Source organism: Anthonomus grandis, chromosome 17 (genome assembly GCF_022605725.1).
Source record: "Anthonomus grandis grandis chromosome 17, icAntGran1.3, whole genome shotgun sequence".
NCBI lineage: Eukaryota > Metazoa > Arthropoda > Insecta > Coleoptera > Curculionidae > Anthonomus > Anthonomus grandis.
The window spans coordinates 9248109-9264530 of record NC_065562.1 but is presented as its reverse complement, the minus strand read 5'-3'; the positions used below and the strand labels follow the sequence as shown (position 1 = coordinate 9264530).

The 16422-nt window shown below is 33.2% G+C and overlaps 1 protein-coding gene across 1 annotated transcript in view; it reads right to left on the bottom strand.

Moving 5' to 3' along the window:
• The window catches only part of LOC126746547 (sodium-dependent dopamine transporter), a 98587-nt gene that overhangs the window by 77167 nt on the left and 4998 nt on the right, over nt 1-16422 (bottom strand). The window lies entirely within an intron of this gene.

Here is a 16422-nt window from a genome sequence, read left to right as displayed (position 1 = left end):
TTTTTACCATCCTAAAATCTAGACATATAATACACAAATAACAAGCATCATGCTCATAAAAACAAAACAAAATTTATATACATAAATACATTCAATAAAAAGAGAAAGAGCTTGATGAAAAGCTTACTTTTTATAGATAGGGATTTGCATCGATGTGCAAGTCCCATTTTAAGGACTTATCTATAATAAGTACCAAAAACTGAAAAGATTTTACGACGGCTAAACTGGTGTTATGAAGTACACAAGGTTTCAACGTATTTTTGTATAACTAGACTTTAGTTTAGAAACGCTAAGGCCCGGAAGATTTAATGTCTAAGTAATTTGATATGATTCTATATAGCTCCTTAATATCCGGGTTGTTCCAAGTAAAACTTCGATCGTCTGCAAAATGACAGATTTTTACCGCTGATATCCAGACTAGCGGTGTGATTTATAAACAGTAGAAACAAAATAGGCTCCAGAAGTGAATCTTGAGTACCCCACATTCTATCGGCTTACAAGAAGACGTCGTCAACCCTTACACTCCGACTGCTATTATCAATATATGACTTAAACCATTCGAGAGGTATTTCTTAATACGTTCAAATTTAAATTCAAATGCTTTATTTGCCAATATATAACATTATAAAATACAGTTATAAATCTAATTAAAATTTTGACAAAAGGGATTAATTATTCTCGATTATAAAAACGGTTAATCTGTTGGTACAGACAAAATAACCCTTAAAAATAATTAATTTATATCAAATAAATCAAAAAGAAACAAACAATAATAATAATAATAAAGAAAATAATAAAGAAAATTAATCCAAAACGGGAGAGCGGCGGATGCGGCAGCAGATAAAAGAACCAAGGAGGGTAACGCCCAATATTTAAGACCCTAAAAAAAAGCAAAAATGCAAAATGTCGATGTCCACAAGGGGTAAAGACAATTTTCAACAAATGACAATTATTAATGTTTTTTTTTTAATTTGTATCTGATGTTAATTAACCTATTCTTTGTTCAACTAGCAACTGTGATTTGATTTTTTTAGAAAATATGTTTAAAGATAGTTGTTTAATGCTGGATGTACTATTCCACATTTTAACCCCCGCAAATTTAAAAGAGCGCTGAAATGATGCGGTTCTATGACGCCATAGAAAAATATCATTGTTTCGCGTCATGTGTTCATGCTCAAAATTCAAAAATTCATCTCGTAAGTTAGCCGGTTGGCCTTCCTTTATAATCCGATAAATAAAGTTAAACATATGATGCTTTCGTCTGTTTGTCATATTTAATAAATTTTTGTCATTAAAATATGGCGTTATATGGTTTCTATATGGGCTATTATAGGCAAATCGCATACAGGAATTTTGAATTTTTTGAATTGCGTTTTTGGTACTTGAACGTAAAGAGCCACCATATACCACATCACCGTAATCGAACAAAGATAAAACAAGGCTTTCACAAAGTAAATATTTTTGTTTTGTGGACAAGTTCCGTTTAAATTTAAAAAGGTTTTTCAGACGTAAAGAGAATTATGTTTTTTACATGGGGTTCAAAAGAAAGACAATTGTCAAATATGATACCCAAATTTTTTGCCTCTGGGACAATTGGAACTGGAGTGTTATTTATATGAATATTTATCCGATTTTCAAAATTTCGCCATTTTTTAAATTATTATCCGAACACACCAAAAGAATTTTGGATTTTTCAGCATTTAATTTGAGGTTGTGATTTTTGAGTAGTTTTCTAGATTCATTAAATCAAACTGAAACTTATGCTGAAATGAATTATTATTCATATCTTCAATAGAAACAGGAATATACAGTTGTGAGTCGTCAGCATACTGCTATAATGTGGAATGTTTTACAGTGTTATACATGTCTGCCACGTAGAGTGAAAAAAGTAAGGGTGATAGTATAGAACCATGAGGTACGCCTTGATTTGTTTAAACTAAACTCTGAATATTGTTTTTCTAACCGTTGGACTATCATAACACAACTTTCACGATTATATAGATATTCTTTAAAGAAGTTAATACCATATTCAGAGATTCCAAAATACCTTAGTTTAGCCAACAACATTTCGTGGTAAAGTGTGTCGAAAGCTTTACTAAAGTCGAGCAGGGCCACACATGTCGCTTGATTTTGCTCTTGATTCACTCTTACATCATTTAATATTTTAACTAAGCATGTTGACGTGCTAAAATTCTTTCTAAATCCTGACTGGAAATCGGGAATTAAATTATAAGCTTCAACAAAATTGGAAATCTGGTTATAAATATGTTTTTCAAAGACTTTGGACACTGCAGGCAATATACTGATTAGTCTTGTCTCCTTGTATTCTTTAGATACTGAATTTTTTGCAATAGGTTTGATTATTGCTTTTTTCCATAAATTTGGATATTTTTGCTTAAGTATGCACTCACTAATTATATGTAATAACGGGTTTAAGCAAAATTGAGAACAAAGTTTAATGTCCTTGATTGAGATACCATCAATTCCCACTGCATTAGATTTTATTGAAGAGATTATTTTAGTTAAATTAGAGTATTCAAGAAGCTGAAATGCTGACACTTCATTACAAGCTATATTATTTTTATAGTAATCTATTGCTTCTCTACTTACTGTATCCGGAAGGGCATTAATACTATTAAAAAATTTATGAATTTCGGTTGGATTTAATAGGTTAGTTGGTATAATATTTTGATTTTTATTTCTTGTTAGATGAAGTTTGTCTGCTGCTCTCCAAAAATCCTTTCCTTTTTTATCTGACAGTTGATTAAAAAAAGTAATTTTTTCTCTAATGATTGCGTGTTTTGTATAATTTCTTAGTTCTCTATAATACTGCAAATGCGCTGGACATTTAATTTTTAAATTTTTTTATGCGCACGGTCCCTAAGTTTCATTAAAGTTTTTATATTTTGTGTTATCCAAGGACAAAACGGGTTTTCCTTGATTTTTTTAGTTTTAATAGGTGCATGCCTATTTAGGATTGTCAAAATATTTCTGTTAAAAAAGTCAACTTTTTCATTAATATCAGTCATGCAGTACATCTCGTGCCAGGGAATAAGTTCCCCATCATTATAAAAATTTTCGATGTTTATTGCGTTATAATCTCGAAACGAAATATGTTTTCCTATCGCCTTTATATTCTCAAATTTAAAAATCGAAAAAATGATATTATGGTCTGATATGGTATCTGAGATGGGCACTGATAGTGACTTCAAAGAAATCAAACTATCGCTGCTTATGATGTAGTCAATAAGACTTGCATTTCCAGTTGCCATATTCAATCTTGTTGGCTCTGATATACGTTGAGATAAATTAAAATATTCGAAAATTTGTTTAAGCCTACTTGAATGCGCGTGCTCTTTTAAAAAATCAATATTAAAATCGCCTGTCATAATAACATGATCAAAATTTAGAGTTAAACCAAGTAAGTCTTCCAGGTTATCTAGGAATCTTGGTATACTACTAGATGGAGGACGATATATAGTAATTAACGCAAACGATGTTTCTCTTATTTCAAAAGTTATTCCTGAAACCTCGAAGCTATCAAATGTTAAAGGTAGTATACTAACGTTTAGAGAGTTTTTTACATAGAGCCCTATTCCACCACCACGTTCCTCCTGTCTTGTCTTATAAGTTTATAACCTGGCGGATCAAAGCATCTAGTGCTTGCGCTCTTATCAAGCCACGTTTCCGTAATGCAAAAGAAATCAAATGGATATTGAGAAAGATAGCATGAAAACTCATCAACGGTCAAAGCCCGTATTTATGGATCTGATATTCAAATGACCCACCGACAAATTTTCAGAGAAATCTTGTAGGCATACTTCCACACCCTCATCGACATTCAACACCTGCGGACCGCAATGATTATTAGCCATGATCCAAATACCTTAAATAGGCCCCTTTCCCGGTGCCCACCACCATCGCCACCCCTGCAACATTATACATAACCTAAATGCTAAAATACTCCCAAAATAAAAATGAAACAAAACAATTAAACTAAAAAATAGAAAAAGAAAAAAAATATTCCACTAATAAAATAAATCAAAAATTGTAATATCACCAACCAAAACAAACCAAATCCACTCATTTCACAAAGGTCTATATCCTGTTATAGAGGCTATAAAAATTAGGCAATTTTAATAGCAGATTGACCAAGAGTCCCTTTACATACATGTAAATAAATAAATTTTATCTTTTTTTTGTTCACTTATTTGAGACTGCAAAAATAAAGTCATTACAATTTGTTTATCTTTTTAATTAATTTGACTATGGTGGGATAATATAATAAAAATAATATGATATTACTTTTTACATACTGCATATACAGGGTGTCCATTTATAAACTGACACATTTTAATTGCTTATAAGTCGAGAACGAAAAATGACAACAATGTGCGGTTTTCACTGAACTTCATCAATATTTTTAAAGTTTTTTTTGACAGTGTTGCCAAATTTCAAAATTTGTCTGAAATAGGAGGAAAAAATCATTCATGATTTTCAAAGGCCGATTTCTCAAAAATTTTAAATGTAACACCCTGTACTTTTTAATTTCACATAAAAGCCTGTTAAATCCCCTTTCCGAAAATATATAAATTGTCTTAAATTCATTATTTTTTTTTACAGAGCCAATTTTAGTAAATGACACCTTTTTGAAAATTTTCCTACAATAAATACATATTAAATAACATTCTCGGTATCAAGTGACAACAATAACAATTGTAGCTTATCAAGGAGGCTGTGAGTTGCACAATTCATTTTGTGGGCTTCAACTTCTGTCAAATCTTTTTAACGTCATTCGTTGGGCAGTCCCAATAATCTGATTTCTATGTGTATTTTTGCATTTTTTAAAGATTTTGAAAGGTTTAAATATGTTTACCACCCGGGAAAAGGCACGTGTTATTATTTAGTGAATGCAAATCAGTTACGCAGACGAGAAGAAGATTTAGGCTGATTTTTGAAAGGGCTCCACCTTCACGCAATTCTATACTTCATTGGGTACGCCAATTTTCCCAGGAGGGAACAGTTAAAAGAAAAGTTAGAACAAACCTAAATGCACAAGATAATCTGTTGGATGATATTTTGCTGGTAAAAGAAGTGTTGTCCTTAAACAATAACCAAATATCTATTAGGAAGATAGCTCAAACGACAAATATGTCAAAAAGTAAAGTACATAAAATTGTAAAAATAATTAAGTTTAAACCCTACAAAATTCAAGCTTTCCAAAAAATAGAAAATCGCGCCCTTGAAAAAAGATATTTAATGTGCGAAACACTACTAGATCTTTTTTGAAATGAGCCGGATACCAATTTATTAATGTCTGATGAGGCTACATTTCACATCAGTGGTCGAGTAAATAAGCATAACTGCCGAATTTGGGGAGATGAAAATCCTCGAGTGTATAACGAATTTGAAAGAGATTCTTCTAAGCTGAACGTTTGGCGTGCAGTATCGAAATCTAAAATTTACGGGCCATTTTTTTTCAAGAAGCAACAGTGAATGGAAACAATTACACCGATATGTTGGAAAAAATTTTTTATCCTCAACTTCAGCAGGATTGAATTTTAGACACGGTCTACTTCCAGCAAGATGGCGCACCACCACACTTCTCCAGGGTCGCAAGGGATTCCTTAGATATTACTTTTGGAAACAGATGGATAGGGCGAGCAGGTCCAATCGAGTGGGCACCTTATTCTCCCGATCTAACCATTCCAGATTTTTATATATAGGGATATGTAAAAGACCGTTGCTACAGTCCAACCCCAAGAAATTTGGATGAACTGCGCAACAACATAGTAAACGTTTTTAACCAAATTACACCGCGAATGCTACAAAACGCCTTCGGCAACTTATTTCTCCGTCTACATTTGTGTTCCGCGCAAAATGGGGGTCATATTCAGCAGCTAATTTATTAGCTATAAATTAAAATTAATTTCTTCAATTGTTTGTTGTTAAAAATGTTGTAATTTAATACATAGAATAAATACTCTTTATAGACATAGCAATAGCGCAAATTATTTAATTATGATGATGCTAAAGCGATACATAGGGCTATTACCAGAAAATGTTCATCAATCACCGAATATGTATTCTAGCAAAATTTACTAAAATTGGCTCTGTAAAAAAAAATAATGAATTTAAGACAATTTATACATTTTCGGAAAGGGGATTTAACAGGCTTTTATGTGAAATTAAAAAGTACAGGGTGTTACATTTAAAATTTTTGAGAAATCGGCCTTTGAAAATCATGAATTTTTTTCCTCCTATTTCAGGCAAATTTTGAAACTTGGCAACACTGTCAAAAAAAACTTTAAAAATATTGATGAAGTTCTGTGAAAACCGCACAATGTTGTTATTTTTCGTTCTCGACTTATAAGCAGTTAAAATGTGTCAGTTTATAAATGGACACCCTGTATAATAATACATCACATTTTGACTTGTGACAGCTTAAATTAGAAAAAAAAACAATTTAAAAGTACACTGAAGACAAAGGGAAAGGGCAGGGATGACTAAATCAGGGGAGTTCAAAAATGAAAACATATCCAATATATATAATTATACAGAGTGACCCATCGAAAACGGGTGGGTAGGAACTTTTCAGATCCAAAAATACGTGTTTATATAATATAAGTTTATAAGTTTTTTTCTAAAATGGATAAATTTTGACTATGTTTTTTAAAAGGGAGTGGGGGATAAATGGAGGTACTTCCTTCAAGTAAGTACTTTTAATGGTCGATACGCTGCTGCGTAGTTTTTGAAAATATGGAGCATTGAAATACCAACAATACGTGAAGGAAAATCTAAAAACCGCTTTAATTGTACTTCAAAACTTACTAGTGAGACAAAATTCCATTAAAACAATGTACTGTTTTTGTGGATTCACGAATAATTTAGGCTTATTTTAGTTAACAAACATTTATCGAGTCGTGCTTCACATTTAGATCACATTAGGCCAGTTAGTTATTTTGTGACTTATAATTGAAGTGTTTGAAAATTATTCAATCTTTTAAATTTGTACTCAATTGCAAAAAAGAATGGAATTTATTAAGCTTTTTTTCAAAACACAAATTTTAGCTCAACGAAGCCATTTAACCAACGGCATGCTGACAAACAAGTGAAAATTGTTTCGCCACAAATTGGTGGTGAAATTTCGCGAAACAGGTTCCGTTTATAACAGAAAGATGACGCTCATAAATCCTGTACTAAATGTGTTATCTGCAGATGTAGGAAGTCTGCAGTTCACACTAATAAGACAAACAGAAAGAGTTATATTAGATTTCAGTTTAATAATGGATGGCGGGAACTGTCAATTCTATTCGGTTAGTTTCAGAAAACTGTAAGGTTATGCTTTTTTTGTGACCATGAGGTCCTCTTGTAAAAATAGCACTAATAACATTTAGTAGACGGTTATACCTTTGGTTTAATAAATGGTGCTATTGAATTGCCGAGTTTAATTTCCAAAAAAATGAACCTACGGAAATAGCAGTATTGGGGCAAAATTCAATGGATAGTAAAGTCCAGTTCAGAGATCTATTAGAATCTTTGATGTGTTGTAGATGCCGCAGTAAATAGTCCGTGCGCCTATGTCGTATTTATTATCGCATGATATAAATGTTTAAATGCCAAAATTTTATATAATTTATCTATGAAATCATTTTAAATTTAAGGTAAGTTGGGGTATGATCGGACAAGGGGCAAGTCCGAACGCAGCCTCCAAAAGTCATATTGTTGTGGCAACAGCGCGGGAATCATTCTCCGCGTGAAACAAACAATAGCACGCAGTGCTCGACAAGACAACGTTTTGTTTTAAGGTGTTTCGTGTAAACTACATACAGTTTTGTGTTTTTTTGGTTTATTTTGTGTATTCGAACTTACCCCCTTCGCCAAACTTTGCTTCAAAAGGTAAGTTATTAACATTATATAGGTAATCTCTGTTGTGAATGGTCTATCTTTATAAACTGTTTGGATTAGTAAATCATAACCTCAGTTAGGAGTGTTATTATGAGTTGGTTCGATCTTTCCCCGTATATAGAAGTAAGGGGCAAGTTCGAATAACTTTTTCCGATCTTGTCCCAATACATCTACAGCATTGATTTTTTGTTACAGGTCTGACGATGGTTAGAAAATATGTAAGAAAATCCGACAGGGGGAAAAAGTACACCAAGGAGGACCTTGCGAGAGCCATTAATGAATTAGAAGGGGGATTAATAACCCTCCACGGTGCATAAAAAAAATCACATCCCAAAATCAACACTGCATGATCATTCTAAAGGAACCCAAATGGGTTAAAAAGCCAAACGCTGGGAAGGGACTTGGCAATTTCCTTAGAACATGAAAGGATTTTGGCAAATGGTCTTAAAACACTTGAGAAATGGGGGTTTGGTCTCTCAAGAAAGGAAGTTTTGTTTATTGTAGCTGAGTACGTAACAAAAAATAACATTAAGACTCCTTTTAAAAATAATATGCCAGGTGCCGACTGGTTTATTAATTTTAAACAACGACATAAACTTTCGATTAAAAAGCCCCAGGCGGTGGAATATTCGAGAAAGGAAATGACCAATCCTTTTATAATCAACGAGTATTTTAGCCTATTAGAGACAGTTTTTAATTAAAGACTTAAAATTAAATGATCTTTCACAGCAAATTTGGAATTTAGATGAGACGAGTTTGTCTATAGATCCATCTAAAACAAAGGTAGTTGGTGCAAGAGGTGTAGCTTGTTCCCGTGTTACCAGTGATCCCGGAAGAGAGAACGTTACAATTTTGTCTGCTGTGAATGCTGTTGGTGACAAAGCGCCCCCTTTAATTGTCTTTAAGGGCAAGAATGTATGGGACCAGTGGATGGCAGATCGAGACGGCGAAACAGATGTAGCATACGCTGCTAGCAGTAATGGTTGGATGGAGACTGACATTTTTGTTAACTTCATTAAGAAAACGTTTATTCCTGCACTGGGTGGGCTACGACCGATTTTACTTATATATGATGGACACAGTACGCACGTAGATAATAGGGTAGTAACCCTTGCACAGGAAAATAGTATAACTATTTTAAAGCTTCCGCCCTTGACCTTGCTATATTTAGGTCATTTAAAACATCTTGGGACCAAGAACTAGTTACTTGGCAAAAACAGAATCAAGGCGTTAAATTGCCAAAGAAAATATTTTCCGAAAAAGTGCGGAAAATATGGAATAACATAAGCCCAATTGTTATTCAAAATGGATTTAAGAAAAGTGGAATATATCCTTTTAATCCGACAGTTATTCCAAAAGAAAAATACCATCCTGAGGCATTAAAAAAGTTTGAAAATATAAAGAATGCCGGTGTAGGCGTAACTGACAAAGCGAATGGTATTAATGACATTCTGGGCAGGGATATAGTAGATGAGGGCCAAGCAGTCAGTTTCACCTAAAATCACGACTGATGGGGAAATATCTGAGGGACAGTCTGGACCAACAAATGTTTCTTTTGAAGACCTCCTACTTGCAACCGTGAAACAGAATCCCATAAATGCTAAAATCAGAAAAAAAAGACGTGTTGCAACTGGTGCTGAAGTTATCACGCATAGAGATGTAGATCAGATGTTAGAATGCAGCACGAAGTGCCCAACACAAACAACTAAGAAGCCTAGAAACCAAAAGTGTGGAAGCTCAGAAAGCACTAGCAGCGAAAGTAGTATAGAACCATTGTACGAAGAGTCTGATAACGATTTAGATTTCCTTGACGAATAACAGAGAGATGAATTGGAAAACTTTAAATTAAATGCTTGGATATTAGTCAAATATTGTAGCAAGAAGACTATAAAATATTATGCGGAAAAAATCGTAGAAATAAACAAAGTTCAGCGCGAATGTGTTGTGAAGTTTTTAAGATTTAAAGAAGAACTCAAAAAATTTGTTTGGCCTAAAACTGACGATATTGACACTATAATCTATGAAAACATAGAAATGTTCTTACCGGACCCTCTACAGGATGAGGAAAATCATTTCGAATTTAACGTAGATTTTAGCGGATTAAATATTGCTTAACATTTTAACTTTGTATTTTTTCTAAAAATAAAGATTGCTACTGTATTCTAGTTTTATAGGGCTGTTTTTATTTAAATACGGGGTAAGATCGAACACATACAAAAATTATACGACTATAAATGTACGGTTTAAATAGGAAGAAATTTGCCAGGGGCTTGTTCGGAATTCGATGTTACCCCGAGGGTGTTCTTTATAGACTTATATTATAACTTAACAAGTTGTCCGACCTTTCCCTTCCCCCCGGGGAAGTTCGAACTACTGTATTTTTTTAATTTTATTTTTTTATAATTTTTCCTATTAACAAGTATTAAGTTCCACCCAGCGAACTCTTTGCTTACATATTAAAGTTGAAACCTGTAGATTGTGACTTATTTTTAAAATCATTTTACGATACTGTGATCAGGTAAATTTTAACTAATCTATATTCCGTGCGATCTTGCCCCAACTTCCCTTACGTAAAACCCCATGTTTTACACTATTTTTTATTTTTCTTTCGAAAATGCCAATTTTTAAAAAGAAAATAATATCAAAAAATTGACCGCGGACTAAAATCCAAGGGGCAAGCAAGGGGTTAAAGGCAGAAAAAAAAGGAAAGATGCAGGACATTTAAAGGAACTTGACATGGATATTGCCAAATTACTAAGGGAAGTTGTGTATTCTAAATACAAAAACAATGAGCTTCTGACCATAGAGATGGTTAAGGATACCTTATCTGCAAGGGACAAACATTTCTCAGTCTCAACCTTGCAGAGATACCTGATAAATATATATCATAATATGTATAAATTCAAAAAAAAAATAATAAAGGACATTGAATGTGGCAGCTAAAAACCCTGTTAGTAATAATCACCCAATAAAAATAAATCTTAATTAAAACCCAAAAAAAGGAAATATATAAAATTTTACCGAGAAGATTTTTTTTAGAATATTTTACCCTTTTGTGTCAAAAAGTAAATCTTTAATGCCTTAATCCATAGAATAAATGGGCCTAAGTAATTTGTACCACCTATTCTCTCATAACTTATTATACATATACACCCCACTGACAAAACTAAACTTATTAAATTAAAATTTTTGGTTAATCTGATTTTACATACTTAAATCTTATCTTTAAATTAAATATTATCTTGCTATCAACTATCCTTAATTTCTAACTTTATAAAACTAAACCCAGAAATCCCGAATAATGAAATGTTAAATACAAATAAATTTTAATGCCGGACCTGTGCAAATTTTCACGCTTGCGTGGCTGGGACTGAGGTCAGACGTTTAACAAAATAGTACGTGGGTGTCTGTAGTAAAAATTTACAAATCAAATGTATAAATTAAACAAAAAAATAAAACATTTATTTATTTAATGAAATGATTAAATATCGCTTAGAATATTACTTTATGACTCTTTTCACATAAAATTTTGCGATTTAAACATGCATGCCATGTGACAATACAAGCAACACCGGCACACAGACTATTCGCGGCACATCAAAGATTCTAATAGATCTCTGAACTGGACTTTACGCTAAATACAAGACAATCGGCTGTTGCCACAGTGATCTGAAACTGCCTAAAAGCCGACCAAAAGTGGAAATCTAAATGAAGCTATTTGGAAATTTGAATACTTGTGTTCGAGGTCAGGGAATTGAAATTTAACCGCAAAATTGCAAAAAATAAAATGGTGGATTTAATATGGCAGTGATATTCGAAAAATTGTTATTACACGCGTAAAAATTGGCCCTCGGAAGGGTTTTGGGAGTCAGAAAATTCAAATTTGAAGCCCGGATAGGGATGAACTTGATAGCAGATGACAAATAATAATAATGCAAATAATACTTATATTCGCTCAAATTTACTTTTAGGAGTACTCTCTTTAGCACAATACAAAATAGAGCAACAATTATAGAGTTTTCATATATGCTTTCAAGTCACGGATCATCTGTTTCAGAGTCAAAAGAACATAACTGAATTCCAGCTGTATTTATTTCCCCGAAGTATTCATTGAGAATTCCTTAAATAAAAGATACTAAATCGCATCGAAGTTGTCAAAATACATTTTTCGATTTTTGGGCAACTAGTTTCAAGTTAAGTTAGTTCCAAACTTCCATTTTTATAACATTCGGTTAGCGCAAGAGCTAAATGAAGACGACATTGGTCGACGCTTTTGCAAAATTATGACTGAACGAGGGATTTATCCCAATTTCCTGAATTTAATTCGTTTTTTTCGGATGAGTGTTGAGTTTTCTAGTTTGGTTTAGTGAATAACTACAATTGTCGTTACTGGTCTGTTGCCAATCCAAGGTTCTTTTACGAAACACACACAACACCTCGGTTAAATTTGTAGGCTATATTCATCTTGAAAATTCCACTGTAGGTCATTTTCTCCTTCCTGGAAATTTTATAAAATGCGATGGATCCAGCTCTAACAAATATAATGGAGAACGACCCAATAATACAATGAACAAGAACTGATTTTCCAACAAGATGGACCTCCTCTGCCTTATTCGATAAATGTGCACACTTATTTAAATCACATGTTTCCAGGATGCTGGATTGGACAAAAGCGTGCAATTGAGTGGCCCCCTGGATTATCAGACTTAGTACCATGATTTTTTTTTGCGGAGATACATAAAAAGATACACAAAAAAGTTTACAGTACTCTACCTGAGACATTTCATAAGTTCTGCAAGCACGAATCATTGACTTATGTCACGAAATAACCGAAGATACCGCAAATGTCGACAGTACGGCAGAATGTATGACAACGGTTTAAAGGTAGCCTGTATTAAGGTTGGTGGAGCAGTTAACTATTTACTTGACTAATATGGTAAGTTTTAAAGTTAAATCGATTTGTGCAAAGCTTCATATTTTCAAAAAAAGTGGATCGATTTACAAAAACTAAGCAGCAACGTATAGGGAACTGAAAACATTTTTAAATATTTTAAAACTTGTCATACAATTGACTTGCAACAATGCCTAAATTTATTAGCGTAATTCCCTACAGACAAAATAATGATAATTTTTTTCGGCTTAGCATGAGATCGCGTGCTAAAATGTTCGATGCTCTGGTAGTTAATAGTAGTATGAATGAAATTAAGAATCGACATATTAGGTCGGAAGTTTCACCTCTAGGTTAGAGTTCAAAGCACAAAACTAGATAGGGATTGAACTTGGTATTTTAACTTAAAAAAAAATGAAAGTTAAAGTGAGTACTAAGATTAGATCAGTGTATCAAGAAACGACAACTACATGTGGACCACAAGTTGTGTCTTTAAAAAGTTGTTCTATAGAAATATAGTATATAATCTTCCTTAAAATCCTGCTCAAAGATGCAAAAAATGTTAATTAATACTTTTTTTCATATCTAAAGCCCCCTGTATACTAAAGTGAGGCAAATAAATTTTAATCGAGTGTAACATTTCAATCCAAATATACCCCATATTAGCAGAAAACGAAGAGTTTATCCTAGTATTATCAACATGTCCAGAAATATACATAATGAAAATGCGGTTGATGACAGCCGTCCGATCCAGAAACACTTACTCGTGATTCCCGCGTCGAACAAGACCACTTATGGAATATCAGCTGTCGCAATCAATCTACTTTCGAAAGGCGGAGGGTTGATTTAATCGCTTTTTAACGATACAATCGTATCGGCCCGGTTTATGGTATTTTTATCCTGTGGAATATATTTTCACCTAGTTTTTTTTGCACTGAGTGAGTTATGGAGTCAAGAAGTTTAGACTGTGATATTTTGTTGGTTTTTGTAAGAAATTGCATAGTATTAGTCCAAGGACTGAGCCTTGAAGCACTCCGTCTCCTATTTGTTTTTCCAAGTCTTTTTCCACTATAATCCTCCTGTCCCTGAGGTATGATATTATTGTGTTTATAAGATATGCCTTTTTTCTTTTTTTTTTAAATTTGCATATAATCCTTTTCCAAGCCGCAGAATTAAATGCATTCTTCACGTCCAGGAGTAACAGGTCATGATATGCCCCTTTTTTGCTTTTCGTTAAGAGCATGTATTGTACTTCTTCCCTTAGTAAACCCATATTGTGTGCTGCTGAAGCCTCTCCCAAGAACACCTTAGAGACCATATAGCCTATTATGGCAGATTATGTAAGAATATCACGAAACCAACCAGAAGGCATGATTGACTTATTTCAAGATCAGATTTCACTAGTTCAAGAGTATATGGATGGCAATGGCTCTCCTTGAACGACACCTCAATGAGACGACCAACACAATTTTGTCCACAAATTCGTGTCCAACTGTGGATTGGATGAATGTTTCCAGAAACCAAAGACTTATTACTGGCTATCCAAGATCAGTTAATTTCAAAAAAAACTATTTGATGTACATACATTGTCAAAGAGTCATGAATATATAACGTCAATTGTAACTATGGATATAAAATAAGAGAAAATCCAAAATTTCAGAGATGGATGTCATGTCATAAATACAAAGAACTAAATGAACAACAGAACATCACCATCTCTTACGAATCTGATATCTGACTTGACCTAGTAAGGTCAGTATTAATCATTGGCCAGTCATAATTGAAACCTTGAAACAAATTTTAAGAGACGGTGGAGAATAAGAATTGTCCAAACCATCCCAGTGGTTTGGAATTGTACCTGTTGTGAAAGCAATATATCATCAACAGAGATACCAAAGAGGGTACTTGATAGATAGATACCAATGATTCAAGCCACTGGGAGTTGGCGACCATCTTTTTAAAATAATTCAAAGAGTAGTTTTATCTTTAACTATCTGAAGCACTCGAATGCTTGTAGAATATACTTCTTAGAGATAACATATAAAGAGCCCCCACGGAGCTTAATTCAAATTCAAAGTTTTATTGTCCAACAGGCAACAAATCTTAATAATAAGACAATTAGTGAAATATCGACAGATAATACAATAAATGCAACAAATAACAATATCAAACTCAATAACTGATACAGCATAAAACTAATAGTAGGCGTTGCATTAAATACTTTAATAACTTACAATCTAATTCTATCTGAAATAACAGATTTGAAATAATTCAAAGTCATGCCAAACAGATCAACATCAATCCTTAGATGAACATCATTGAACCAATTACATGTATGCAATATAGAGAGGCTTACAGTAGTTCAGATTTTCCTAGGGAGTTAAATAAAATTGTCCTGCTTGAAGTATTAGGAAACAGTTCTGTTGTTCTTATAACGAAGCCTATGGTCTATGAGTCACAATTTGGAATTGTGGTATCATTTATTACCTAAGCAACGTCAATCTCATCTTTGAACAAGTAAATTGACAGCTTCTTATATTTCTGAGGATTAAGTGGGAGTCTGTTAATTTCACACCAATCATAAACCAGATCAGCCGGAAGCTACGTGCAGTCATGGCGACTATTAACAAGACGAAAGATTTTTTTTTTAAATCTTCTTCAAAAATAGTAGAAACTCACTACCGATACTCGTGGAAATGTCATTGATAAAAGTCAAAAACACAAATGGAGCAAGATTGCTTTCCTGGGGGGCGCCACTTGAAATAATGTAATTAGATGATCTAAACCCATTAAAGTCAACAAATTGCGATAGGAAATGAAAAACTTAGATGTTCATAAAAACCGATTTGGTAAATAAAGCTTTTTCGATAGAATTCCATGGTCCAATCTATCGAAGGCCATAGCAAAATCTATGTAGATTACATCAAATTGGCATTTGCAGTTTATAGCTTCAGATGCGTTCCGCAGAAATGATGTTAGATTAGTGACTGTTGATCTACACTGAAAAAAACTATGCTGATTAGCTAAAATAAGAAGTTTAATTTGATGAAGCAGGTTGCTACAAGTGCAGATTTCAAAGACTTTAGAAATATTGGACAAAATAGAGATTGGGCGATAGTTTTGCTTGTTTCCAGAAGTTGGGAAAAAATGCTTGTACATAGTGACAAATTGAAAAGTATACACAGAGGTTCAGCGAATGCATAAGCACAATCACGTAGGAGAAAAGAGCGAACGATGATAAACCCTGTAGTCTCTTTATTTTTTAGTTTTTTTAAGGATGATAATAGATCCACATGATTTAATTCATAGATATGAATATTTTGAGAAGCAGATTGTAAATGGCTAAAATCAGCAAATGGAGTGGAGCTGTTAAAGACGATACCGAAGAAATTTGCAAAAGCTTTACAATTTGCTGTTTCTGTCCTTGAGATATACTAGCCAAGTTTCAGATACTGTTAAACCTTTATATCTTTATATCGGAGAAACCTCGGATAAATTAAGATTTCCCACATTACGCGGGTTGAGTGAAGGAATTTGTTGAAAAAATTGTTGAATTGGATGTTGATAACTTCTTCGAAGTTCCTGAGTTTTTTGATATCGATAAACTATTGAAAATGATGCAACAT